The following is a 27472-nucleotide window of genomic DNA, read 5'->3' as shown; positions in this document are numbered from 1 at the left end:
AGTAGCCAGAGGATGGGGCCATAAAATCTTGGATGATAACCTCCTTCCCTCGGTCAGAACACTGAAGATAGGTCATTAATAGGTCTTCCGGCTTGCCAGTGACCAAAAACAAACCGCCAAGGCAAAAAAGCGTGGTTAAAGAACAAGCGCATTGAGGTCAGGGAGTAGCCTAGCCAGTCTCCAGACCTCAGTCTGATAGAAAATATGTGGTGGGAGCCAAACCTTTAAGTTGCAAAGCAGCAGCCAAGAAACCTAAAGGATTTAAAGAGTTTCTGTAAAGAGTAGTGGGCCAAAATCCTTCTTGAGATGTGAGAAACCTGGTGACCAACTGCAAGAAATGTGTTACCGCTGTGCTTACCAACAAGGGTTTCTCCACCAAGTACTAAGTCATATTTTGAGGATCAAATACTTATTTTACTCAGTGACATGTAAATGAATTTATGCTATTCATGTAACGTGTTTTTTCTGGATGTTTATTTGATATATTTGATATTTGATAAACCACCATAAAAATGAGAGACAGTTCATTTCTTTGTAAATGAGGAAACAAACTCAGCAGGGAACCAAATAATTATTTCTGCTACTGTATGTGTAGGCTTACCTTTAACATTCAGCTGTATCACTCTGCACTGCCTGTTGGCATCAATATTAATATTAAAATAAATTAAATTAAATTTGCTGACAGCATACTCCGCGTGTATCTGAGTAACCTCCCACAGTCCACTGACATGTATGTTGTAGGTTAAATTAACCTACAACATTTCTCTCTTTGTTAGCTCTCAGATCGACTGGTGGCCTGTCTATATCTATATCCATCCATCTTCTGGTACTATATCTAATCGAGGGTCATTTGGGGTATCTATACCCATCGTGACCTTATTGGATAAAAGGTTAAATGATGTTTTCCATTATTTGTTCATCAGAAGTTTGCATTCCCAACCAAAGTCAAATGAAGTAAACCATTGTCCCGTCACCTGGACAAAAGACTTGTGCCTATGCAAGTAAAAGGAGAGATATTTGTCCAAATAACCCGTGTTTTAAAAAGTTAATGTGGAGCCCTGTAGTGCAGCATGACTTTATCCACTCAGTGCGATGAAAAACACTCAGATTATCTAATATATACGGCTGAAATTGAATTTTTGACCATTAGCTTTCAAAGTAGGTGCTCTATGATCGAAGCTTGCTCCTGTTTTTGCGAGTGCATGTTTAGTGAGTCACTGCAGTGAGGATATGCAGCAGTGATTTTGGTTAACTGTCCATGAATTCGTATGAGCAGAGGTTACTAAAATATAAAAAAAAATCCACTGAAAAGAAGAATTGCCTTGGAAAACTTTTGTAAATCTCTCAGTGGCATCTTAATAACTTCACAAAACATGCCCGTGCTCGTCCGTTTGAAGATTTAACCTGCCATGCGTTGTCATCTCCCTCTTTCCCACTCTCCTCTCTTTTCCTTGTCCTCACCTGACACACCCACAGCCAGGGACGGCTGCTCGGTAGCTGCAATACAGAAGCCCTAATCAGCGGTGAGTATCAATACTATTGAACCCAGAAATCTCTGTCCCATGGCGTTTGTTCTGAGGCATTGATGTGCTATTGATAGAAACAGGATGGCTAGCAGTGACAAATTAAAATGTCAGTGATGGCAAAGGTGAGCCTTGCCTCTCCTCGCCACGTCCTTAAGGTGGGGGGGGGGGGGTGACAAGCCACTCGCTGAACGATTACTGATAAAATGCTGACACCTCACTCGTGCACACATGCACACACCAACAAGGACATCGGTGACAAGGGGAGTCGCATATTGAAAGGAAATGAGTCAGGTGAGAGGACAAGTAAGGGGATAGACTGTGACATAATGGTTTAATGGTAAAAATTCCCGCCGAGTGCTTTTTAACCATCATCGAGCTAAAACTCTCAGAGTGCCCATTTTATAAAAGGGGCTCCAGATTCAGTCATTACAGCATGAGCTACAGTATCAGTTATTTAGCCACTTCTTTGCATCTCAATAAAATATGATTAAAGGCTGCTGATGAATGCTGTAATTACACAAATGAGAGCGTTTTCCAAGAATCAGACAAATTGTGCTGCTGGTTTGTCATTAGGCACGAGTAGGCCTTATGCGCATTGATTTCATGCAGTGTGTTTGGAGGAGTGAGCTGAAATGAAGACAGAGTGACGGAGGACACGAGCACTAGGCATGCTGTCAACATTTAAATATCATCAGGTCTGTGCGTTCACTCCCACATCCACCCACACACACACGACACACAGAGTATGATAAATGCAAAGGGGAAAAAAAAATCTCTGATCAAGCTCTGAAAAAACTTAAGCATCCGTGTCCTTACTGGCTCTCTGACTATTTCGACTCTCTGTCTGGATGTAATTGTGGCTACTTATAATGTAAATACGGGTGCATTAATCTGTCAGTGTCATTCTCCTGATGTTCCAGCTGTTCTTTGTTTGTAATGCTGCCCCACGGTTGATGAGCACAGTTCTGACAGCCAACTGTCCAACTAGCCCAGGACGGCCACCGCAGCCTGGCCTCTGGAGAAACCTCGTCAACCAACTAGGGTCAAGGACCGCCACTGATTGACAGGTCAGTTTGAGTAAGATGTAATACGTTCAGTCATTGTGTTTACATGACATGCATGCTAACTTTGAGGGACTAACGAGTGCCTCAACTCGTGAGGGTTTCTGGTTGCCCAGGCCTGAAGATTACTCTAATGTCTTACTGCTGTAAGTAATGGATGGAGAGAGTGGTGCTGTCGGTATCAGATTTGTTTTATTCATGTTCTCTGTTGCAATATTAAGCCTGCTATCGAGCCATCCTTGACTGACCCGTACTGGTGGGAGCGTCTGCAGTATGAGCACACCATCTCTTTGCCTCGCTCCTGTGAGTAGCCCAGATTCTGTCTGATCAACTTCTGCTGTAGTCTAATTTATGCACCAGCATGCGTCTTACACAACAACCATTAGCATAGCATCTGTCAACACAGTACTGTACATCATGGGTAAAATGTTTGTCCTATAAGTATAAGTCTGTTTCCTCTTAAATATAACTTGTGGTCTCCAATTCAAAAATGCAGCAAAAGACAAACAGGTTAGCTCTTTCGCCCCCGAACCATCTTCACTCTCCCTTGCGCAGTCTTTGATAGGCACATGTCTTTGTTGTTTGTTATCTCCTAAAAGAGAATAGTCAGTCTGACTCAGGCATGCTTTAAACAAATCAATATTTTACTATTATAATTTAGTCAGTAGGCTGCAGCATATACAAACTGCGTTATCAGCATGTAAAGAAGAGTTCATTTTCTTTTCATTCAGTCTAGTTGCATCAACTTTGGCTGAAACAAATGGTGACTGTTTAATGATTCAGTTTAAAGTGACTCATCCATTCATCCATTAGTGATATGCCATTTATCAGGTCCAGGTTGTGAGAACAGCAGTCTAAGTGGAGACGCCCAGACCTTCCCCTGGACGACATTCAGGCACATAATCTCTCGAATGTGTGCTGGGTCTACCCTGGGGCCTCCTCCCACTTGGACATGCCTCAAATATTGTATAATGTGGATTGGGTAGTGGTTGGTGGTAGAGTCCTTGGCAGTCCAGCCGCTGCTAGCTGAAGTGACTTGTATTTGTGATCAAAACAAATAATTTTGATTGAATTGTTGTCATTTGTTCTAAGAGTGAAGTAACTCAAGGTCACACTTTTTTAGGATTTCTACTGCTTTTGACCAGCGAAGACTTTTAAAGCAGCAGGAAACTAAATTTTTAATAAAAGCATGTATTGTAGCTCATCAGTCCTTTTTTTTAATGTGATACTGGATTGCCACATGTGTGCAAAATGAAGCACCTAGGCATGCGGCATGACTGATTCAACAAACATTTTTCAAAAAATGGCTCACTCTCAGGAGCTCAGTGAATTCCATCGTGGTGCCATGATCAGCTGTGCAGTCCAGTCGTGACATTTCCTCACTACTAAATATTCCGCAGTCAGCTGTTAGTGGTATTATAACAAAGTAGACATTGTGAAGCGGTAGGCCAGTCAATATCTGCAGACCTCCAAACTTCCAATCATCTCAAGAGTGCATAGAGAGTTTCATGAGATGGGTTTTCATGGCTCAGCAGCTGTATCCAAGCCAAACACTTTGCAAAGCTTTAGATGCAATGGTTTAATTAAAGCACGCCACCACTCGCAGTTTTCAGGAGAACAATACTTGTCTGATTTCAATATGCCAAGTGTAAAGTTTGGTGGAGGTGGGATTATGATATGGTTGTTCTTCAGAAGTTGGACTCAGTTCTTAGTTCCAGTTAAAGGAACACTTAATGATTTAGCATACCAAGATATTTTAGATGATTTAATGCTCACAACTTTGAGGGAACGGTTTGAGGATGGCACCTTCCTGTTCCAGCATGACTGCGCACCAGTGCACAACTCAAGGTCTATAAAGACATGGATGAGCGAGTTTGGTGTAGAAGAACTTGACTAGCCTGCACAGAGTCTTGACCTCAAATGCGAACACCTTTGGGATAAATTAGAGCGGAGACTACAAGCCAGACGTTGTTGTCTAACATCACAAATACAGTTCTGGAAGAATAGTCAAAGATTTCACTAACACACTCCTAAACCTTGTGGAAAGTCTTCCCAGAGGACTTGAAGTTTTTATAGCTCCAATAAGTGGGCCGATATAATATTAAACCCTATGGATTTAGAACAGGACCTGCGTGTCTGCATGTCATATCTCACAAGCATATGAACTCAAGTTCATATGCATGTGAGATAAGCAGTATTGGGACTAACGCGTTATTAAGTAACACGTTACAGTAACTACGTGTCAGGGTTCCTGGGTCGTTGACCCAGTGATTTCAGTTTGTTCATGTTCAGTTTAGTTCGCCACATTAATGTTCTCACTTCCTGTTTTTTCCCCCCTGTCAGCTTGTCTCCCGTGTCATTAGTCAGATTATGTTCAGCCCCGTTCTCACCTGTTTCCAATCATTGTCATCATTCAACCTGTGTATTTAAGTTCCTCGGTTTCACCAGTTCTCGGCCGTGTCATTGATGTTGATGTACGTCTGATGGTAATGTGTCTCTCCGCCAGTATGTTCAGTTAATCAGTCAGTCAGTCAGTCAGCTACTCCATCGTTCCTGCTTTATTCATTCACCCTCCAATAAATCCTCTTCATTTCTGCACCGTGAGTCCAGCGTTTGGGTCATCTCTTCCACGCCTCCACACACACCGCTGACAGAATGACACGACCCGTGCCAAGAAGACACGCTTTTGACCCAGCGGACTCGGACCTTTTCGAGCGGCAGGACGCAGCGCTCTCCATTTGGGCGGAGAAGCTCAGGTGGAAACAGCGGTTCTTCTCAGAGAGGGAGCACATCTTTGAGGGGACTCGTCTGGCTCTGGGCGGGCCTCGGAGACGCCGCGGTCCTCCACCTGCTGCATCGGAGCATTCGCCGCAGAGAGTGGGCGTCACAGGCTAAGCTTCGGCCGCTCGCTCTCCCGCTGCTCCGCTCCTCGCTCGCCCGACAGCCGTTTTATTCACCGGACCTTCAACCTCGCCATGGCACGGCGGCTCCGCCTCGCACCTCGGCTCAATGGAGGCTCCCGTGCCAGAGGCTCGGCTGTGTACCCCGCCCGCTGCCTCTTCCCGGAGAAGGCGGCGCACACTCCGCCATAACATGGACTGTTTTCAGATGGGGAGTTCCAGCGACTGTCTTCCACCCTCCACATTCGACTCTTCACTTAAAACAAATAGCAAACTTATCCCTGATCCGTGGGGTGTTTCCCTCCTGGAGGAGGATGTAGACTGGGAAGAATTTTTCAGCTCTGCTCCCTCTGAGCTGGGATTTATTAAGGACAATATCCGCACTTCAACACCCTCGACGACCGTTCAATTAAAGACTGTAAATAGTGGTGGCAGGAGGACCAGAATAATCCCAGAGAAACCTTCCAGTACCACACACCCAGTCACCGTTTCCACACCCATCATTCAGCCTTTTCCTACCAGCGCAGCGGCCCAGATTCGGCCTTCCTCTTCAGCCGTTTCACCTCCTCAGAGGACTAGGGCCCAGCCCACACCAGTGCCAGCTCCCAGGAGGAGGGCAGCTGCGACCCAGTCCACCTCCACACCCGCTCCTGTTTCACGGGTGGGGGTGACTGGTGTCCAGCCACCTTCCGTGCCTGTCCCAGCACCCAGGCTGAGGGCAACCAGAACCCAGCTTGACCTCCCTGGAGGCTTGGAAGAGCTAACCGGTCCACCTGCTACTTCACCTTTTCATCCACCTCCTGATCCAGCTTTTCACGCCCTCGCACTATCCCTGGTTAGGCTAGCTGAAGTGTCCCCTGCTCAGGCACCAGCTTTACTAGCCCAGGCTGTAGCTCTATCTCCCTGTCTAGCTCAGTCTTTAGCTCAGCCATCAGCCACACCAACCTCAGCTCCGTCGTCAGCCTCACCTGCTGTTCAGCTTCCACTCCAGTCAGTTCCTCACCTGCTGTTCAGCTTCCACTCCAGTCAGTTCCCTCACCTGCTGTTCAGCTTCCACTCCAGTCAGTCCAGTCTGCCCCTGTCCAGTCTGCAGCCCAGTCAGTCCAGTCCGTAGTCCAGTCTGCTCCGGTCCAGTCTGTAGTCCAGTCGCCTCCTGTCTCCCAGTCGCCGGTCTACCATCCTGTTCAGTTCCCGGACCTGCAGCCACAGCACCCAGAGCCAGCTGTGAGCTCTCCTGCTCCTCAGCCAGGGGTTTCCGCGCCCACTGGCCCTGCCTGTCTCCAGCCAGAGGCTTCCGCGCCTACTGGCCCTGCCTGTCTCCAGCCAGAGGCTTCCGCGCCTACTGGCCCTGCCTGTCTCCAGCCAGAGGCTTCCGCGCCTACTGGCCCTGCCTGTCTCCAGCCAGAGGCTTCCGCGCCTACTGGCCCTGCCTGTCTCCAGCCAGAGGCTTCCGCGCCTACTGGCCCTGCCTGTCTCCAGCCAGAGGCTTCCGCGCCTACTGGCCCTGCATCAGACTCAGCCACTGCCTCGCCTGGTCCGGCGTCTGCTTCGGCTTCATCCTCGCCTGGTCCGGCCTCGGCCTCTGCTTCTGCTTCGCCTGGTCCTACAGCTGCTCCTCAGTCTCCGCCGGCTCCCGTGCCGCCTCCTGCAGCTGCTCCTCGGCCACCTTCTCCTCGTCGCCGGCGTGGTCGACCACCGGACCGGCTCAATGGCTGCCGTTGCCTTCCGCACGGCCGGCCCCCGGACCGCCTTCGCCTGAGTGGCCGCCGTTGCCTTCCGCACGGTCGGCCTCCCGAACTGTGTCCACGTCGCCGCCGTTGCCTTCCGCACGGTCGGCCCCCGGACCAGCGCTGTCATCGTCGCTGTTGCCTTCCGCATGGTCGGCCCCCCGAACTATGTCCACGTCGCCGCCGTTGCCATCCGCACGATCGGCCCCCTGAACTGTCTTGTCTCAGCCGCGGACCACGCGGCCGCCCACCGGAACAGTCTCATCTCAACCACCGCAGCCGTCCACCGGACCGGCTCAGTGGTCGCTGCTGCCTTCCACGTGGCCGCCCACCTGAACTGTCTCGTCTCGGCCTCGGGCCACGTGGCCGCCCACCTGAACTGTCTCTGTGTGGACTCCGTCCCTCCGACCTGGGCCCCCTCCGCCCGCCCTGTTCTGGTTTTTTTTTCTTTTGGCCGTCGGGTGCTGGCCTTTGAAGGGGGGGGGGGGGGGTACTGTCAGGGTTCCTGGGTCGTTGACCCAGTGATTTCAGTTTGTTCATGTTCAGTTTAGTTCGCCACATTAATGTTCTCACTTCCTGTTTTTTTTTCCCCCCTGTCAGCTTGTCTCCCGTGTCATTAGTCAGATTATGTTCAGCCCCGTTCTCACCTGTTTCCAATCATTGTCATCATTCAACCTGTGTATTTAAGTTCCTCGGTTTCACCAGTTCTCGGTCGTGTCATTGATGTTGATGTACGTCTGATGGTAATGTGTCTCTCCGCCAGTATGTTCAGTCAGTCAGTCAGTCAGTCAGCCAGCCACTCCATCGTTCCTGCTTTATTCATTCACCCTCCAATAAATCCTCTTCATTTCTGCACCGTGAGTCCAGCGTTTGGGTCATCTCTTCCACGCCTCCACACACACCGCTGACAGAACGTTATTATTGTGGTAACGAGCACGGTAACTAGTTATTATGCCAAAATCAGGAACGCGTTAGTCGTTACTGGGATTTAGATGGGCTCGTTATTCGTTACTTCGTGTGGTGGCTATCGCGAGCTTCCACAGATTCAATAACATTAGCAAGTGGTGGAGGCCAGCAGGTGGATGAAGGAAAAGGGAGGCAAGGGGAGAGACCCGAGGCGGCCGCTGGTCCGAGAGTGTCAGCTGAACTGAACTTCAGGTAAGAAGTTATAACCTGCAGTCCATCTGGGTCAGATATGAACCAAGTTAAGGTGGAGTTTATTTTCGTTATGCTGACTTTTTCGTACTGCGTGCTAGCTAGCATGACGGAGTTTCTATACAGCTGGGTGGGAGCTATGAAGTTAATGATGTTGAACTTTATTTTGTTCATAAGGTTAATTATTAGAGCTGCCAACCCTCCCGTAAAAAACGGAATCGTCTCGTATTCAGAGAAAATATCATGCGTTTCGTATTGAGGTGAAAAGGAACACAGTTTGTGTTTCAACTACAATGAAAAAGACAAAGCTGGAGTTATTCTGTGTTTACACTGCACAGCTGCCTCTTCTTCTCTCATCCTCTCATCCTCCCTCTCCTGTTTCTACTTCAATCATGAAACTGATCAATGATCAGCTGATCGGCTTTTCTCTCTTGTTTGTTTATCGCCCACTTTGCGCCAGAAAGAGGAAACCAGCGGATGTCGCAGTAAACAACAGCAGCACATTTAAGCTTGATCAGCTGTTGTTAGAATTTATTTAATATTAATTTCTAGTATCAGCTGATGTTTGCTGGAGCCACAGCTGTTAAGCTGCTGGTCATGATGTCGGTTTGGTTATGTGATGAGAGGGAAACATGAACATGAAACCAGGAGCTGTCCTTACTGAATCATCAGAGCTGAACAGGTGATGGAGAAACAGGTTTACCTTTTAGGTGACATGAATGAGTTGAAGGGAAGTTATGAACTGTTTCTGAGAGACAAATAACACCAGGATCCTTTTCTAAGTAGCTGACAGCTGGTAACTGTGCAGGAGCGGGTCTAGCAAAGTGTTGCCAGGGGTCCATGTAGGGCATTAAAAGGGAAAGGGGGGGCACAAAGAAATACTTTCTTATTCTCATTTAAAATGTCTCACTTTTAAAAAAAATTATTATCTGAGTCTTGCAACAAACGATTGATAGATTGATGCATATATACCATCAGAACAGTGTACATCACTGTCACAACAGTGTTTGTTTTCATTCAAAGGCTTTATGATTTTTCCTATAATGGTGGGCTGGTCTCTAGTCAAAATGCCCGGGACGATTTTTTTGTCCCAGTCCAGCCCTGTATGCAGCTCATCTGCAGTCTGGTGTTGCCTACATCTTCCTATTCAGAAGGCAGAATTTCCGAGTTCTGAGTACAATCGAAAGCACCACGACTGCAGTTTTTGTGTTGGATGTAAAAAGCAGGCTAGGATAGAATCAGGTGTGGGATTTCTCTCGTGGAAATGTGCACATTATTTTTTCCTTTCTATTGGTAGGTGGCACAGTGCACTTGTGGCAAGTAAGCAAGCTAGAAGACTGGCAATCTTGCTGGGTTACAGAAGCAACACATTAACAAGAGAATTCTGAGTAAAACCAAAGTTACTTTCCCTAGTAACTAGTTACTCTGAAAGTAACGAGTAACTTGAAGTAACTGAGTTACTTTTGATAGAAGTAACTAGTAATGTAACTAAGTTACTAATTTAAAGTAACTTACCCAACACTGGAGATAAGTGAATGCTTTTGACAGTTCTATGTATATTTTAGACCTGCGATAGACTGTCAACCTGTCTAGAGAAGTGAGGTGTACACCACTTCTTGTGTACACTACCTCTGAACCCTCACAGCCCTCAGTTAGATAAGCGGCAGAAAATTGATGGAAGGATGGATAGATATCGATAGATTTCTCTTAGTGGCTTGTGTAACATAAATTTAAACATGCAACCTAATATGATCAAGATTTACAAGACTGGTGGAGTGTGAAATGATGGTCAGATTAAGTTTCAGGTCATGTTAAAAAACTTCTCAGTTTCTTGAGTTTCTCCTCTTTTGACAACAAAACAAAACAAATCAGTAAATTAGTGCTCACTGAACAAGAAGCAAGTGAGTCATTGTTTTCCAAGAGCTCCATTCGCCACAGCCAAAAATCCGACCACACACATTTTTATCTGGATATGTTTGAGAAATGCTAGCATAGTGCGGCCAAAACAGAGAAACAATCAGGCTCATTGTACCAAACTGGAGGTACACAGGTGCCACTGATACATTCACATGCCCGTTTCTTTTACACTTGCACAAACATATTCAGGCTTCTGTTTTTAGTAAATGTGTGTTTAGCTTGTAACTTTAGCTTGTAACTAAACAGGACATCATTCACTAAGGTTATTACATCTCCAGCAGATTCACATATTCTTTGATTTCAGCCACCTGTAAGTTTCAGTCCAGTATTTAACTTCATTTGGATCTTCATTTAAAGTTAAGGCCTTAAAATTTGATTTTACAAACCAGTGGATGACGTCTTAGGTGGGATAAATCCATCAGAGCAATGAAACCAAACTTTTCACTATGAACAACTTACTTTACACCAATGTTTCTAACAGTTTGATATGTTTGTTAACAGAAATATCTCATCACCTAATCACACGGCAGAAACTCGACACATTGAGGTATGCAAACATGGCCAAGATGACATGCTGAAGTTCAAACTGAGCATCAGAATGGGGTAGAAATGTTATTTAAGTTGGTTTGAGTGTGACATGATTGTTGGCATCCAACGGGAAAGTCTGATTCTTTCAGAATCTGCTAATCTTCTGGGGGCAAATGGTGTAAATGTAAATGATCATCTGTCTCTCAGTGTTAGCCCTGTGATAGATCACCCAGGGTGTATCCTGCCTCTTGTCCTATGGTAGATATGATAGGATCCAGGTACCCTAGATCAGCGGTCCCCAACCCCTCGGGTTGGCCTCGGACCGGTACCAGTCCGTGAGTCGTTTGGTACCGGGCCGCGAGAGTAGAGGCTCAGGTGTGAAATGTATAGTTTTCAGGGTTTTTATCAGTTTTCAGCGTTATTTTGTTATCGTTTTTATCATTTTCCTGGGTCTTTTCACGTGTGTTATGAATAAATCTTCTTTTTTTCGGTACCGGTATAAGTTTTATTTTGTTGTATTAAAAGGCCGGTCCGTGAAAATATTGTCGGGCATAAACCGGTCCGTGGCGCAAAAAAGGTTGGAGACCGCTGCCCTAGATGGATGCTGGTATTTTCCCACACAGTCATCTCTGGGGTTTATAGAGAATGACCTGAAAAAGCAATTCACAGTGAGCGGCAGTTCTCTAATCAAAGATGCTTTGTTGATGCCGGATTGGCTTCGAGCTGATTGGAAGGCAATAGTAACTCAAATAACCAATTATTACAATCAAGGTATGCAGAAGAGCATCTCTGAACACACATCAAACCTTAAAGCCTATGGCAGCAGAAGACCACATTGGGTACCACTGTGGGACAAGAGTTTGCACGGGCTCACCAAAATTAGGCAATAGGAAATTATAGAAAAATGTCACCTTGTCTAATGAATCTTGATTTCTGCTTCCACTTCCACTTTGGGACTGTAGGGTCAAAATTTGGTGTAAACAACATGAAAGCATTGATCCATCCTGCTTTGTTTCAAAAATTGAGGCTGATGGTGCAGGGGATATTTTCTTGCCACACTCCAGATTTCTTTGTACCAACTGACCATTGTTTAATGTCATAGCTTACCTGAGTATTGTTGCAGACCATGTTCATCCCTTTACAACTGCAGTGTACCATCTTCTCATAGCTTCTTCGAGTAATATAATGTGGCATGTCACATGAGTTCATCATACTCAAATGTCTTCGACAGTCACCAGATCTCAATCCAAAAGAACACCTGTGGGATGTGGTTGAATGACAGGCATGGATGGATTCATATGTGTGCAGTGGATGCGATGACATCAATTTGGACCAAAACTCTCTGAGGAATGTTTTTAGCACTTTGTTGAATCTGTGCAATGAATAACTAAGGCAGTACTGAAGTCAAAAAGTGGTTGAACCCTGTATTGGGAAGTTTTAACTAATAAAGTATGCAGTGAATCTGTGTAATATTCGGGTTACCAGCTTTAAAAGACATATCATTCACCAGTCCTAGTGACCAATTAAAATAAACGAGACAGCAAGCATATAATTCTGTTGACCTATGTTACATGCTATGTGTGACCTGTCTTTTAAATATTTCTGTGCTGTACACATGAAGTTTACCACTACATTGTGGAGACCTAAATGGTATGTTAAATAGAATTACACTCACATTCACACTACATAATTTGCAGTGAAGCCTTTCATTGGCGCTTAGTCTGAGACCATCTCCTCGGTGTCACAACAAAGTCTGCTCTCAGCCTTGTTACAGAAAGTAATTCCTGGCTTATTCCCCTTCATCTCCATCATCTCTCATCTTTACCATCTTTCTCTCTTGCTTTTCTCCCTGCCTTGTCTTCATTAGCCCCTCCCTCCTTTGCAGATTCTCTCTCATCTATATCTTTAGCTCTCCACCTGCCTTTCCTCGCTGTCTTCCTGGTGGTTGGAGGTACGGCCCAGACCAAGCAGTCACGGGGTTCCAGATGGTCCGACTGGCATAAGGTTCAGAACTGACACCTCAGCAGCTGATCCCATCCTACCTGTAAACCCCGGGGGGTCTGGGAGGGAACATGTGTATCAAGAAACATGAGAGGGGAAAGGACAGGAGAGGGACTGGGGGGGTGAGGGGAGGGGCATTACATAACAGCCGAACCTGTCATTTACTGCAACTCATCCTCAAACAGTGCAAGGCTGTTTCTTTGAAAGTGCCTGCACTTTGGAGTTGTTTGAAGCACAGGCATACACACTTTGCTATCACTCAAGTGCTGCGCAACGAAAAAAAACTGACTTGAGGGAGGGAGACGGGGAGGAAAAATAACAGACAGATCATATTACAGATAGAAATGTGAGGAAGAATTCAAGACAATGAGGGAGGGAGAATGGAAAGGAAGATTCAGCGAGGCATGGATGACAGCTTGTGACGCCGCATTAGTCACTGTGCAAGAAGACAGAGGTGTCTACACGGCCTCTTTAGCACTGTCTCCTCTAATGGCTGTGTGTGTGTGCGCCGTGTGAGGAGGTGCAGTGCCCACAGTCTACATGGCACGTCCCGCCAATGCTGCGTGTGTTTAGACAGCGGCTGCAGCAGTGTTGATGGAAACACACGAGGGAGGGAGGGGCCCTGACGGGGAGGAGAGCAGGACAGTGCTAATTGGGACAGAAGATCGGGGTCAGGAAGAAAGGAGGAGGAGAAGGGAAGAGGAGCAGAGGAGAGACGGGGAGTCCTCAAGCCCTCCGGTGGCCCACTCTGCTTAATGATGCGTCTCTCTCGTAATTAGCAGACGGTAATTAACGCTCGGATCACCTGGGTCTCCGTGGGTCACTTTCTCCCTCTCCGCCACTCCACGCTCCACTCCTCACTTACAAACTCTCACCAGCCGCACTCCCTGAGGTCCAAACCCCCGAGACCTCCCAGCAGTAACCCTCCCCAGCAGCTCAGACGGAGCCAATAAAAGCACTCTTTCCATATGGGACGCGCACTTTATGGGTAAATCTATGGCTTCCTCTGTCTAAACCAGCTTGTGTTTATTCTTGATTGTACGTGTTTGTCTGTCTCAGCACTGCTGCTGCTGGCGTGTGCGCGTGCGTGCGCGCTAGGCGAGTTTGTATGGGAGGCAGCCAGTGTTTTGTACACACGGTCTGTCAGGCTGCGTTAAAGCGGGCCTCACCTCCAGGCTGGTTTAAATATTAAGACCGAGTCGTGGCTCAACATGCATATTTTAATACGGGGCCCTTGTGTGGAAGCACGAAGTGGCACATGACCAGTTTTTCGGCAGCACAAAACTTTGCGCTCCAACTTTGTGATTGATCCGAAGCAGCCACTTACCTGACCTCAATGAGCCGAGCGTGGCGAACGACGGAAACAGGCGCACGTACACGCACACACACAAACACATGCAAATAAAAGATGCACACAGATGGTGGCGCAAGACACAATATGCTTTTGCTGGCTCGCTCCGAGACAGTTAATAAAACATGGAGTTGGTAAGAAATTCATCCCAGCCAAACCCATCTCCAAACAAATGTGGTTAATAATACAGATATGAATTTATCCGTTTCTTTTCATTCCCATCCCCTGGGATCGGACCACGTTGACTTTAGTCCAGCACACCCCCACCAGCCGTCCACGGGTGGTGACAGCTCATGGGATGTTCGCTTTGTTATTAATTGAATTTTAAAGTAACCTTGCCATGATATTGATCTGCATTCGACGAAACCCCACACAGTCACTCACATGTGGTGCACGCGCATCCATCGCGCGTCGTGCATCCTTTGCAAGCTCAAGGTTAGCGCGGCAGCGAAAAGTAAGCAGCAAGCGAGAGTGCTTCGTTGTGTGGATTATTTGTCAGAGTTTGGTGAACGGCTGAAGTTTGGGAGTTGTGCTGAGGCGTGCAATAAAGGCGGGGAGGGGCCTTCTAAAGAGATGAGAGAGGAGAAGAACGTGGAAGAAGGGGGCAAAACGGAGTGTGAAGAGGAGAGGAAGAAGGGGTACGAAGGGGGTGGTGGGTGGGGGAGCAGGACGTGGCCTGTACAAAAAAACGGCAATGTGAAGTTGGCTGAGCAAAAAATGGCGAAGAGGGAGAAGAGAAAGCAAACAGTGTTACTGTTTTACTGGATTTACAGGACAAGAGAAAGCAAGCCAGGTGTGTGAGGGAGAAAAATTTCACTGACCTATTTTACAGAGTTTGGATGCTGCTTGGCCCCAGCTTTCCCCACTAGCAGCTCCCTCTTCTGGTCCAAAACCGGAAACACCACCAGAAACTAGCTCTATTAAGTGTTTTCATTCCTCATTAGCTGCAATGAAAGTCAGTTTTTTTTTTACAAATTGCTTGCTTCTGAACACACTCATCCATCACTTTGCCCGTTAACAGCAGCTGTCAGGCTGAATTTAACTTTTCAGACTGAAGCCCACGGAAGCTGCTGATGACTCTGATTGCAGGAAATGGTTGAGAGATGCTCTCATTCGTGACAAAGATCAGATTTTTTTCTGGGTTTTTTTCCCACCTTTTTAACGCCACGATTCTGTTGGATTACATCCTAAAACATCACTTGTTGCACGTATCAGTGTCACACCCGCCAATGTGAGAATGATCCAGCAACTGTGTGTGTGGGTGTGTGTGGCCGTGCGTGGGTGTGTGCTCGCCTGTCTGTATGGGCAATGCAAGGGTGTGAATGCTGGAACGCTCCAGCTTCATATCTAATTTGACTTCCACTCCTTTCCTTTATGTTTGCCTCCTGTTTCGAGAATGTTTTGCTCTATGCAATCAAGTTTTGCTTTTTGCTTATTTTAAATGTCATAATGTGCTATTAGTCAGGCCAGACATGGGAGTCAGGTTAAACACGCTGAATCACAGATTTAAGCTTGGTGACATTTCAGAGACAGAAGGTAGTTAAAAAGCCTCCAGTAATTTCAAGCATTCATCACACAAACTGTCGCTGATGCTTAACTGGTACACGCAGGGGTTAATGGCAATTGATTGCTCGCCGTTAATCACCGTGGTTTTGTGATTACCTTGCAGGGTCGTATCGATTGCTCATTGATCAGTGCATTTCTGCCGCTTTCCCCACTCTGTCTGTGAGCTCACTGTCATTTAGCGCTTTGCCGGTGCAATATTGTCATTATGACACCCCAGGCGTCGGTGCTGCTCAATGACTCCCTGGTGGCAAATGTCTGCTGAGTTACAGAAGAGACCGGCCGGTCAGCCAAACTTTGATTTACGCGGATGTGGCACGGAAAAGTGACAAACTTGAAGATAATGTATCTGAGCTACAGGTGACGTGTTCGCCCCGCGGCCTCCAGGCGCTCACCTCTGGCTCATCCCAGTTAAACAAGTTGTTTCTAAACTCCCTCATACAAATCAGGGCTGTGGTCAATTCAAGCGAGGGCACTGTGTGAATGAAGAATAAAAGTTTACACCTCTCTCTTGCCTCTGCCTTTGTTCCCCATCTCGTTCATTTCTGTACCTTAGTGTGTCTGGCTCTTGCCTCCATTAAAAGCCTTGTCCAAAGTAATGAGTTTAAAGTCAGAGTGCCTGTGTCAGGAAGGCAATAGAAAGAGTGATTTTGTGTGTGTGTGTGTGTGTGTGTGTGTGTGTGTGTGTGTGTGTGTGTGTGCTCACGAAGGCTTTGAGGTACGCTTTGACAGCTGCAGATTTAATAAGCAAATGTTAAAGGTAGGAGGTGTGGGGTGGGTGTGGGGGGGTATAGATGGGGCTTTGCTTATAAAATATGAATGACTGTTTCTGCATCTTCTTCAGCAGGCTTCATAGCTCGGTTTGCATTTCCCCGCGCTCCACTCAGAACAGAAATGCACAGTCCAGCAGAGCTCTGAGAGAAGATGCTGAATTCTATATAGACATCGTCCCTCAGCCTGACATAATGAGCTGCGCAGTTTTAATAGGCTGTGTCATGTGTTAAGCTGAAGCGGTATTTCTCTTTGGTGGAGGACATTTACCTTTTAGCATGTGTGCCCCGGTGTGGTTGAGTAGGTCACCAATACTAAGTTGCTTGGCTCCTCAAATCGATGCCACACACTTTGTCCCATCATGAAAGTCTGCATTAAGATGAGAAGTCAGCTAAAAGCGAGACGACGAGGACGAGCTTTGTCCTGCGCGACAACTATTACAACAGGAAAGTGTTGAAATTGTTTCCTATTAGAGGAAGCAGAAGATTCAAAATTCTTCAGTGAATACCTTAGAGATCGCGTGTTACACTGTGGCATTGTGGTGGGATTAAGTATAAGATTTGTAGAAAAGAGAAAAAAAGTTTTACAAAAATCTTTTGAAAACTGTCTGAACAGATGGTGTCTAGCATCCAGGGATTGTGATGGTGTCAGCTGCATCACTTTTATGACTTTTTATGGAAAAGAGAATAACAGAGGGTGCAGCATGGTTGAAATTTGTAATCATTTAGTACGGAGGGCTATTTTTCACCATTGTAGCAATCCATTTCTGGAAAGTTAGGAATCATAAAAGGATGGATACAATTTGTTTGACAGTTCCTGGTAATGATTTTGATATTGATATTATCCATTTTCTTCTGTTGTTGGCTACAGGTTTTGGACACTTGTGAATCGTTACCAGCGTAACAACTCTGTGATCGTCACGTCACACCTGAGCAAACACACTATCGCAGATTCTCTCTCTGTCTCTCTCTACTGTGTAAGACACCAAAAAACAAATCGTCACATAGTCATCACCAACACGCTGGCATTCATTTTTCTACAAATGACAGAGAGCAAGGTCAGGAAGTACAAATGATATCAGAATAAGCAGCGGGGTGTAAAATCATTGAGTAAATGTTTGCAGTTCGAATTCAGCTGACAAGAATAATGGATATTGCATTAATACAGATGGGTTTTGTTCCACTGTGACTTAAATATATAGTGAAACTCTCTCCAACTATAAATAAATGTAGTTAACACATGCATGCTGTTTAATGCATTTAATGCATAAGTTAGGTTTAATTTAATTATATGCAACATTCTCTGACTGGAAGAAATTAGTTTAATATTTAAACCTATTTTCTGCACATTCCAGCACATAAAATATTTTTTTTTGTGTGTTTACACTCAGTCTTTCAAATAGATGCAAGTAAAACACAGCAGAAAATAAATAAAGTCAAAGACTAGCGGTCCTTTTGCTTTATTTTCACCTGTAAAGCAGGAGTAGGGTAGGCGAAGGTTTACCCTGGTCCAGGTATCATCCGGTGCATCTAATTACCGTTTTTGCAATAGTAATCCCTTATTTTACTCGTTACTTGAAAAAAGTAATCGGATTACAGTAACGCGTTACTGCCCATCTGTGACCACAAACGAGGAAAATGGAAACTGTATATGTAAAGGTATACTACTGAAAGATAGGAAATTGTAGTTACATTATTTTCCAACAGTTGGAGTTAACAGAGTATATCGTTGCTCATCTTATATGTCTTCTTATGGAATATTAATGTAATTAGACCTACACATACATGAGTTCATATTTGAACAAATATGCATGGGTAAATGTATCAGTCAGTGAAAGTGACGCCTAGCAGATATGTCTTGTATTTTTTTAGTGTTAGTGTTTGCTTTCTTTCATGTGTGTTTGTTGTTTTTTCATCTTTCTTTTTCAAAAAGATTTAAAGATTATTTTGATATTTTCCCCCATGAAGCGTAAATGTGAATGCAATGTGCGTATGAGAGTAGCTTTGATAAAAACAAAAACTGCAGGTGGGTAAATTTAGCTCATATTCCAAGTGTATAGTATTTCCAGATACAATCTTAGTGGCTTTAAGGTCCAACAGTACTAAATCCTACATTTCCCATAATGCCAGTCACTGCGGCTTCTATTTTTAGGGATTCACTGCCTAGTATATGAATGTCTTCCAAACTTGACAACATCATAACAACATAATTTAATTACATCTATTAATTAATTCATTAATTAATAACAATAGTAATAGTAGTAGTAGTGGGTGGTCTGAAATGCCCCTTAATTCCTTTATTTTCTAAGACTTGACACCTGCAGCATAAAATAAATCTTTATACAAATGTTTTTACAGGCTAAGTATTCCTCTATATTACTAATAAAATGACAGTAATTTAGAAAACAGCCATAATTAATGACAAATGGATGTGCTGATTCAAGTGTTACTCATGTAGAGTGCAAAATAAAATTAAAAACACAAGAAAAGCTATAGTATGTATAAGATCGGCCTTTAAAAAGTACCTTTAGATACAGAATACATTAATATAGTCTGCTGACTTTTGTATCACATGATAATCAAGTTTGTAGCATAAAAAGAAACTTTAATGACTTGGTTTTTTTCCCCCGAATGTTTTTCTAAGTGGAGCCTTATCTAATATGGATAAAGTTTTAGATTGCAAAACTGCAAGATTACACCTACTTTTCTACACCTAAATGTAATAACCTAATGGTATCCCTGCTTTTTTTTTTGTTTTCTTGCCTTTAACTGCACCCCGGCTCTTTCTGCGAGAGTTCGGTTTGTTATAATATCTTTAGAAAATAAGCTTATGGAGTACACATAAACAAGCCTGCATAAATTCTGGCTGTCCTGCTAACAGCTCGGTTCTGTTCAGTAAGCTCACACTGACTAGATATTTATTCAAAAGCACAGAAATACACCAAAGGAAGCTTCTCTTTTTGGTGGCGCTGGGAGACTACAAAGAGCAGGGAAATTTTAATACAAGGAAACATTTGTTGAAAATACTTTCAGGGTGTTCTGCAGATTACGCTAAGAGTGCAAACTACAAAGGTAAAACCTTCCTTCAGAATACATTTCAGGAACCGAAGCATGATCCAACTTTCTGAATCATATTCAGTGAGAAGGAACACGTCAGATCAACAATGATCGTACTGAGACCAGCACCAAAATTATTATTATGATATTGTTTAGCTGGTGAGCTGATAAAACATATCTGCTTCTTGAAGCCTGATGAATCTGCTGTGACACATGCTGTGTCAGCACAAAAGACTGGACAAAGGTTTAGAGCTGAGAAGCTTTCTCTAAACATGTGAAACCACTTATTCTCATTCTTTGGACTTCAAACACTGCCTTTTTATAATAAATAAGTCGCTGGTGTCTGTATGGTGGTGCACTGAGTTCATGGAACACAATTCATAATTTTTGGATGCTTGTAAAAAAAAAAAAAAAAATGTTGCATTGCTTTTAAACCCAGTTGTTTAGCTTAAATTTTTGTGTGAAAGTATCTCTTTGAATCAGTTGGTGCAAAATGCAAACCAAACAGTGTTAGACTGCTAGCTTACGAAGAATTCTGCTTTACTGGACAGTTGCTTTTAATGTAAGGTTTCACTTTACTATAAAGAAGTCATTCCAGAACTTGCTAGTTAGCTACTGTCCTTCACAGCAGGGGCTAGCTAAGGGAGTGCTAACCCAAATATACGGTGGCCCTGAAAGATCAAACACATTGCAACGTAAGAAAACTCCAGCAAATAGAACAATGCTGTAAAAGAACACAAAACACAACAAAAGTTGAATAAAACGCAACAGAAGTAGAAAAGACACTGAAAAAGCTAAAACAAAACACAACTGAAGTGTTTTTGGAGACGTTCAGTTGCGGAAGTGACAAGCTAACAATAAACGGCTATTAGCAACCATAAAAAACTAAAAACAGTTTTAAATCATGCAATTAGAACACACATTACCTTACATTTTTTCCTCTCTCACAAAACCAAAGTATCCTCCACTTCTTTTAAGCGTGTCTCAGTGCTCACATTTTGGTTTCAGCTGTTCGTTTCAGCTAATGTGTCCCCAAAAAACACTTCCGGTGTGTTTTTTGAGATTTTTTTTTCTACTTCCATAGTGTTTTAGTCATTTTTCATTGTGTTTTGTGTGCTTTGCAATACTTTTCTATTTGCTGTCATTTTTTCTTGCATTGCAAAGTGTTTGATATCCTTTACCTGTTTTTCCACATAGTTTTGATAGTGCCTCCTGGTGACAGTAAATAGCTAGTTTGTAGGAACAGTGTACAACCATGCCAGTCCCTTTACTCTCCTAATCTGGAGTCTTCAAAGGAGGTCCTGTACGGCCAGTGCGTCAAGGCAGAGCCAACAAAGGACAGCTTGTGTGTATCGCACACAGTCAGCTCCTGACAGAACAGCAGTTTGACACCTTGGGACGAAGAGGTGTTGCTTACACTGTGAAACTGTACAATAGCCTTATCAATGTATTGTGAGGGCTGTGTCAGACATTTACAGTCTCAGTAACACAGGAGGCGGGACTGAGGTTTCAAAGTAGAGTTCGTCTTTAAGCACTTTATCTGTACAAGTGAAGTAAAGACAAACAAGGTCATGGGACAATTAACTTCCTTTTATTTCAATTTCTATTCCCCCCATTTCCAATGCATATTAATTCCACCCACTCATCCTTAAGATGAGATGCTTTTGTCCCAGCAGAGGGGTCCTCTCCTCCCTCTGTGCACTATAGCTCTAAAAAGATGATGAAATGGGAAAGAAAGGGGCAAAGAATAAGAGCCAAGTCTCTGTTTCTGTGCATGACTGTGCAGAGAGAAAAGCCTTCCCTCATCCTTTCTCCCAGATCTCATGGTTCTCCATAGTGTTTAGTTTAACCCCACTATCCCTCTTCCTCAACACTAATTATACACACACACACACACACACACACACACACGCTTTGATAACTCCCACAGTTGCAGAGAACTGCCTGTGTGCTCACAAGGCTCAATAGGCTGAAACTGATGGTGTTATAAGCACATACAACTGCTCTCATTAGTAATCTCACTGATAATGTGGAGATGAAAAGATCCTGCACCCTTGTGTGTCCTGTTATGTTTTGTACTGGCTGAGAATGTGTATCACTGAAGCTTTGAGAGACACACATCAGTGATTATGCAATTGTTTTAAACTGCAGTCCATCCGGGAGAGAACACTTTGGTTTCCTTTAGGACAGTGTATGACTGGAACAAACAGCCTTGCCTTTGTCTCGTTAGTGTATTTGAATTATCACACTACTGCACCAACCAATATATAATTATTATCAAATTATGTATTTTCCTATGGTCTAATTTATTATTATTAGTATTAGTAGTAGTAGTATTGTTATTATTGCCCTAGAACATGAAGTTGTGACCAACTATTTTCTATGGCAACAATTTTCTGAATATTTTGATGTTTTGTCTAGACAATGCCAGAAAACTCCTAAAAAAACCTGCATTTGTTTTTGTTCTCATACTATACAATAAAATACTACAAAACATGGATGTTCTTTTACTTAAAAAAAAATAAAAATCAGTCTCAGTGACTCTTCTTCTGCTGTGTAAAGGGCAAGTAGCACTCTAAAGACTTCAAGTCACATGTGTGACTTCAATGAAGCCTCTAGAGAGGCAGAGAGTCAGCTGACAGTGTTGAATATCCCATCACACGCACATCAACACAAAATATATGGACATCTTTCAAATGGACCAGGCATTCCACTGTTTACACAAACCGTGTTATTAGTTTAAGACTCCCTATCTCATAAGATTTGTGGTAAACACAACAATGAATAAAAAGAATAAGGCTGGATATTCTTACTTCAATTTTTAAAAGCTGCAAAAAGAAATGATCATCATTAGTGTGTGGCACACTAATGATGATCATTTCTCTTTTTCTAGTGCAAACAAGCAAATTAAACAGCAATAAAATGGCGCTGAATAACTAATTCTAAGTAAACAAATTTAAGCTGAATAACAAAGAAACTACTCACATCTCAGCAAACAAGAACTTCCAAAAGTGACAGAAAAAAATCACAACTCTGAAAAAAAACTAAATACTGACTTTGCTGTTTATTATGAAGCCCTGCAAGGGACATGGGAGAAACAAAAAATTAAGATGAATCTTTGCGAAATCTCGCAGATGTTTCGGACGCATCCTTCGGAGGCCACCAGCTTGAAGCCAACGAGGCACGATGTGCCGGGAGTGCGGTGTTCCCACCAGCTGTAGTGGGCCTCGACCTCCTGTTAGCTTCGAGATTGTGGGTAACAGACGTCTCCAAAAACTTCATAGCACTTTTGCAAATATGTGATGTTGTCACGGTTTGCCGGGGCAAGCCGTGTGGAATATGAAATAGGACCCAAAATGCAGACTGCTTAAGTGGAGGATGAGCTTTATTTACAACCGGATAAGAACAACAAAAGGGGTGGCGAGAAACAGAACGGTAATAACTCTAAACTGGGAAAACTAAACTAAACACGAAACCAGAACACTAACGAGGGTACCTTGCAGGGAGAATGACCAGGAAGCTGGAGGAATAAACACAGAATGGCGGCGAGGAAAATAACGCAGACGAACCAGCAACTACCATGACAGAAGACACAACTTAAATACACCCAGAGAACACAGGGAGATTACACGCAGGTGGGGAACACAGCTGGGAGTGATTATCGTGACGAGACTAGGGAGGCAAACTGAAAACACTCACATAAGACGCAGACCTTCACAATAAAACAGGAAACACATACACGCAATGACATAACACACCAACTTAACACAGACTGGGGGACACAGAACATAGGAACATGAACAGAAGAATACAAACACCCAAGGTAACCAAAACCACAGAATACTAATAGACTAAACATAAACACGGAGTCACAGACTCCGGACCATGACAGATGTCTTGATAAAACGAGCAGCTATTTGAAGTTTACACAGCCACATTCACTCCCGAAAATATCTTAAAAATTTATTTTGTGACCCAGAAAGAGTAATATTAAAACTAAGTAGTTGCCGCCATTGTTAGAAACGAATTGGCTGGGCCGCGCTATGAATTCTGGGGATAAGTTAGGCCATGAAGGATACACCTGACCCATCCTTAAAATCTGGGGAAAAGGAGGACGCATTTGTTAGCCGCATATAGAGGAGTCTTCGAATTTGGACAGCCGTCGCGTCGCTGTTAAGTAATCAGCCTACAAATGCGGCCTCAGGAGGATGCAGCCTCTGAATTTGGACACAGCTTTTGTTGTACAGAATAGGAGATGTCACCGTGGCAACCGAGTTTTTTTTTTTAAAGAGTAGAAATCATGGTGTTTAAAGTCAAACCACTATTTTTTTCTAAACCTGATAATAATAATTAACAACGTGCTTAACAGCCACACAAATTATATGTATGACTCAAATATGGGTCATGAAATTCTGATGTAGAGCTGCGTTCAGGGGCATAAAATAAGGTTGTGAAACCCAGGTTATCCAGCATATCCACTCCAGCAACATGAATCAATACATTAAAGGTTGTGATTATATCACAAACTGCCTGTGAGACCAGGTTGTAATATTGGCCCCACCAATAAATCATTGTGACTGTACAAGTAAACATCATGCTGTTTATAGGCAATACAACACTGCAGTAACAGTTTCATGGCTTAGATCAGTTAAATCGTATAACAAAAATTAAATTGTTACACTGGAAAGCAGGAGGTTCTTGGAACGGGCCAACATGTGACAATTCATGTTTGGATTCTTGATCCAATTTGGAAGTGTTGCACTGTATTATATTGAGAAATCTAAAATTTAATTCAATAGCATTTTGGTTTGTGTCCCTGACCAGCATTTATTCAGAGGTTTATGAATTTTTACCTGTCCACAATGACCTGGCCAAAATGACAGAAGGGATATGATTTCTGTATAGTTTTCCTTCCTGAAGATCTTTCTTAGATTAATTTTATTTTCTTTGAAGATTTTAAAAGCCACTGTGGTGCTGATGTGATGCACTTCCTCTTTGGTAGAGAGTTACCCTTCATAATCACCACTGCTGAGGATCTTGGTATGCAGATTTTTTAGATGTGGGTAGGATTGTGTGTATGTGTATTTGAATACATTGATCTATTTATATACGTATATGTGTGGGGGTGTGCAATTCATACAGGAACAGCACTGTGCAGGCAGACATTTATTTAATACAGTATTGTAATTTTGCACAGTTTACTAAATTAAAAAAAATAACCCAATGGACAAATGGACTGAGGGGGAAAAAAAGTACAAATCCCTTAAAGTCCTAATATTGAACATTTTTAAGTAATGCAGTGCTGAATGGCACATTTGGGTGTGTTTTATATTTTTGGTCCCTTTCAAAGCCTTCCCTGGATGTGGGTGGAAAGCGCTTGATCTTCCCTTGTTCATATTAAATAAGTCAGATTCCAGCCCCCACCTCAAAAACCTATACTCACATTTACACTTGGGCTTATTAGATGTGAATATGAGCCTGTGTGTAGCTTTCCTTTTAGCTCAGGCCAGAGAGTTTGAGTCCTTTTGAACAGGCAGTAACATGAGGCAACTATGACAGGCAGGACGACCCTTGATCACTGTTAATTATCTAAGTGGACGTGAAGCTCCCAAACCACCAGAGCGATGCAGCTATAGCACTCTACATCAGGGAGGTTCTGCATATTTGCTTCCAGATCAGTGTGGGTGTACTTGTGTATTCATGTGCATCTGTGCCTTACCATCATCGATACCATGTGACATGTTGCCCTTCAAGTGCACGTCATGGTCGCATGAAGGCAAGCGTGTTCTTCATCGTCCTTCAAAAGCAAAGCTGAGTTTGTCAAACCTGTCAAACACAACAGCGCACCAAGGAACTCTTGAATAGCATGTCTTTAATGAACCAGGGGCCATTTAAGATTTATGAAAGAGTTTTAAAAATCCAACTACAATGGACTGTCATTACACTTGAATTCAAAATAGTTGCATCATCTCTTAGGAAGTGATCTGTACTTGCATTATGAAGCTGATGCACTGAATTCCCCGGTGATTAAAAGTAAAGAACAGGAATGGTGTGATATCAGTTTTATTCATGCTCAGAACTATTACTACGTTTTTAGATCTTGTGACATGAAAAGGAAGGAAACTTATAACTAAGTTGACCTAAAAAAAAGTTCCTCACACCAACTTTAAAAGTGTCCTCAGTCCATTAAATCATTTATATAATGAGTCAATATTATGTGTTAGTGAGCAATGACAGTTCAGTCTCTCCAAGCACGAGACTATTGTTCTCAAAATGACCTCAGAAATACTGACTGCATTAGCAACATAGCACTGATAGACTACTTACAATCTTTTTTTAATTGTTTGCCAATAAAATAAAATAAAAACCACTGTGGGCAATTACTGTACATGTTTTATTGTTTTGCCAATACTACTACTCTATTTTCAATAGCTTCTTACTATATAATTATAAAAAAAAGTTAAATCTAAATACACCATAGGAAAAATTAGATAAATAAAACCAACCACTGACTAAGGGTTCTGGCCATAACCGGTCCTCCTTCCTACCCATGCAAAAGAGTAAGCGTCACATCTATTTGATCATTTATTAGCACACAGCAGTATCTCATTGTACAACTGTATAGTGACAATAAAGCCATTCTATTCTATTCTATTCTATTCTATTCTAACAACACAGCATTTATTTGTGCTTACTTGTGTTATTTTAATATGTTGAATCCATACAGCACTATATTATAAGCTACATCTTAAGCAGACAAACACACAATTTAATCTAAATAAAACCCTAGAGAAAATGTCCTCCTTAAAGTATCAGCCTCCTTTTTGGCTTCCTTTGGCAAAAAGTCATTGATCAAGTCTTCAAAGTACAACTGCCAAATAGTACTGCTTCAGTGTTCATAAGTGACAGCCTGTTCAAGGGACTCGGTGTTATCCTTAGTTTATTTCCAACATCCTGGACACTTATTTTAAAAAAAGTCACAGATGATAACATGAAGCATCAAAACCTTTCTATAATCCTAAATCAGTCATTGTTTTCCTCCACACAAAATATCAGCTGGCACAGTCAATTGTCTAAACTATCTAAGTTCAAACAGTTATTTTTTAAAAAATGTAAATAGCTGCTTAACATATTTGGGCCTCATAATAAAGTTGCTGTGTCCTATTAAATATAAATTAGTCTCTTAACATTCCCAGTAGGTGTAAATCATTAAGATCTAAAGATGTGACTACTCCGCAGTGGGCTATTTGTGATGGTTATGTACTTTTAACTTATAATTCCATGTCTCTGCTGCATTTATGAATTTATAGAATTAATATAAGGAAAATACTTTATGCTAATACGAACAATACAGAACAATTATCATGTGGACGAAGAAAATATCGTCTTAGCATGTTTGTGCCTACATTCAAACAGTAGCCTCCTTGAGTCAACCCGTCTTTGTGCGAATCAAACTTAAATGTAGCAATTAAACAAAAGAAGCTATACATGTTTACAATTAGATCAAATTAACAACCCATATGGCAACGATAAACAAAAACTAAAATGTTGAAGCATAAACTTTGTTTGCTTGCATGTTCATATTGAAGACATGGGGAGATCCTGGAGATGTGCAAAAGAGTCACAAATTCAACTTATTCTAAAAACTTTTCAGTGAACTTAATGATCAAATAGTAGATTATTTTAAAATCTGCCATCATCATGTGCCAACTTTACCTATATAATATTTATCTATATAATATTTCTATGTCAGAAACGTTTATCAAGAGATGATGACAGGAAACGATTTTTTTTTAAAAATGTTTTAATGCTATAAGCGTTAATCTTGTTAAAATGACGTTAACGCCATAACCGCATTAACACTGCAAATCTCTGTTAGCGAGTTAGCGTGGGGCTGCAATACGTCAACACGTTAG

The 27472-nt window shown here is 42.9% G+C and overlaps 1 long non-coding RNA gene across 1 annotated transcript; it reads left to right on the top strand.

Annotated features, from left to right (window-relative positions):
• The first annotated feature begins 2145 nt into the window (after positions 1-2145).
• Positions 2146-2866, top strand: LOC146571058 (uncharacterized). Its single transcript, XR_014893061.1, has 3 exons — positions 2146-2221; positions 2447-2593; positions 2809-2866. It is a non-coding gene; the product is annotated as an uncharacterized LOC146571058 (long non-coding RNA).
• The last annotated feature ends 24606 nt before the right edge of the window (positions 2867-27472 follow it).

Source organism: Mchenga conophoros, linkage group LG7 (genome assembly GCF_057382185.1).
Source record: "Mchenga conophoros isolate Kocher_MC1m ecotype Shallow Benthic linkage group LG7, M_conophoros_male_GT1.1, whole genome shotgun sequence".
In the NCBI taxonomy this organism is placed as follows: domain Eukaryota; kingdom Metazoa; phylum Chordata; class Actinopteri; order Cichliformes; family Cichlidae; genus Mchenga; species Mchenga conophoros.
This window is presented reverse-complemented; position numbering and strand designations above follow the sequence as displayed.